Source organism: Nematolebias whitei, chromosome 16 (genome assembly GCF_014905685.2).
Source record: "Nematolebias whitei isolate Nwh7 chromosome 16, NemWhi1, whole genome shotgun sequence".
Classification (NCBI taxonomy): Eukaryota; Metazoa; Chordata; class Actinopteri; order Cyprinodontiformes; family Rivulidae; genus Nematolebias; species Nematolebias whitei.
Genome location: NC_056513.1, coordinates 36,145,226 through 36,147,911, shown reverse-complemented (window position 1 = coordinate 36,147,911; position 2,686 = coordinate 36,145,226).

Sequence of the window (2,686 nt, the reverse complement as noted above, 5' to 3'; positions counted from 1 at the left end):
TAAACATCCATCAGTGTGCTAATGATCCATTGTTAGGCTGATGGTCCTCCTTGATCATGTGAACAGCTGGTTTTGAATGTCAACAACAAACTGGTTGATCCACTATGAGAAGGTGCTATTTATAAGACTGAGCTAAACACAGCACCTCAGACTGAGGAAGTCTTTCTGATGAAAGACGAAACATTTCTACTTTTTTTTTCTTTCAAACTTGTCCAGAGGACCTGACTTAACTTTTTTAGTTCTTTCTCCTGTCTTTTTGTCTCCGTCTCCAGACCATACAACACAGCTGGTCTCACCACTGTCTTGTAAATTTTTCCTTTGACCTTTGCTGACACGCTTTTGTCACAAATTACTCCTGAAACTTTTCTCCATCCACTCCATCCTGCCTGGACTCTCCTTCATTTCTTTACCACATTACCCATTTTTCTGGACAGTGGACCCCAAGTACTTGAAGTCCTGCACCATTGTGACCGTTGCTCCTTGTAGCCTCAAGTTCCACCAGCCTCCTTCTCATTCACACACATGTACTGCGTCTTACTACAACTGACTTTTATTCCTCTTCTTTCAAGTGCCCCTACCTCCACCTCTCCAAGTTCTCTTCCATCTGTTCCCTGTTCTCACCACAGATCACGTCATCTACAAACATCATAGTCCACGGGGATTCCTGCCTGACCTCATCTGTTAGACGGTCCATCACCAGAGCAAACAAGAAGGGGCTCAGGGCTGATCCTTGATGCACTCCCACCTCCACCTTGAAGCTATCTGTCACTCCTACAGCACATCTCATCACTGTCCTGATGTCCTCACACATGTCCTGTACCAGTCTAACATACTTTTCTGCCACTCCAGATTTCCTCATGCAATACCACACCTTCTTTCTTGGCACTCTGTCATATGCTTTTTTCTAAATCCACAAAGACACAACAGAGTTCTTTCTGATCTTCTCCGTACTTCCCGATCAACTTCTTCAAAAAGCGAAGATGTCATCTGTGGTGCTCTTTCTCAGCATGAAACCATACTGCTGCTCACAAATTGTCACCTCTTATCCAAGTCTTGCTTCCACAACTCTCTCCCAGATCTTCATTGAGTGACTCATCAACTTAATTCCCCTGTAGCTGCTACAACTCTGTACATCAACCCCTTCTGTACATAGTTATTATATATTAAAGTTACTTTCAGCTGCTCCCTTCTTCAGGGCTCACCACAGCAAGTAAACTTGCATGAACAATTTTGCAATTGTTTTATGCTGGATTCCTTTCCTGATGCAACCTAGACTTGAACCAGCACCCTCAGGATTATAAGACCACGCACTGACCACCAAGCTACCGCAGCCTGTCATAACCAATGACATGGTTATTAAATATTGCACATTGTTAATGCACATACATTTTCACTGTAGGTGCTATGTGTCATTTAAGGCCCTGATGGCTGTGGGGTAAAAATTGTGTTGTAGTCTTTTTGTCCTCTTTTTAATGCTCCTGTACCTCCTGCCTCATGGCTGGAGTTGGAACACAGAGTCACTTAGGTGCGAGGAGTCTTATAAGTATCCTGATGCATGCTCAATAATCCAGGTAGAAAAATCTAAAAAAGTTAAGTCAGGTCCTCTGGACGTTCAAAAAACAAAACAAACAACAAAAAATGTAGAAACGTTTCGTCTTTCATCAGAAAGACTTCTTCAGTCTGAGGAGCTGTATTCAGCTCAGTCTCTTAAATAGCACCTTCTCGTAGCAGATCAACCAGTTTGCTGCTGACAACCAAAACCAGCTGCTCACATGTTCAAGGAGGACCATCAGCCTAATGATGGATCATTAACACACTGATGGCTGTTTACTATTCACAGGGGCTGAGTGATACTAGCAATAACAGCATTGTAAGAGGGGGACATTTGAACATGGAGCCCTCCACCCCTTACAAGTATTTGTAGCTTTCTTGAGAAAATGGGAGCTGAACAGTTCTTGAAGAGGGCAATGAGCATTCAGTGAACTTCTTGACCACGTTAATGAACCCCTGAAGTTCAGCTGGAGCTGGAGAACCACACACAGACACAAGCAGAGGATGTTCTTGATAGAGTAGCAACGTAAGGTCACCAGCAGTTTTTGTTGTTCTTCCTGAAGACTCTTAGAAAATAAAGAATTTGCTAGGCCTTCTTCACCAGCTCTGCTGTATTTACACCCCAGGACAGGTCTTCCATGATGTGGACTCCCTGGAAACCAGGAAACAGAAGTCACTTCCAGACCTACAAACAGGTGATGGCTAACCAACCGGGCATTGTGGTGGTCAACAAGCAAGAGAAGACAGTGGTGATAGATGTAGCAATCCCAAGTGACTAACAATCATTTCTAATCTGACCCGAAATTCGGGCCGGGCCAAAATAATGTGCTGGATGGACGGGCCGGCTCGATGTCGGGCTTTTGATTGCATCGGCAGACGCACATGGTGGACGATCTAATTTGGATCACCACCAGCCGCTCGCGGCTGTCCAATCACGCACTGACTTGGTTGAAAGAGGTACAACAAAGTCCAGATGGATGACTGCCAGTGACCCACCTGAGGCTTAACTGGACCCAGCCGCTGCGTCAGCGGACATGTGTGATCGACGACCATTAATAACTATTATAACTATTATAACTATAATAACTATTATAACTATAATAACTGTAATAACTATTATAACTATAATAACTAT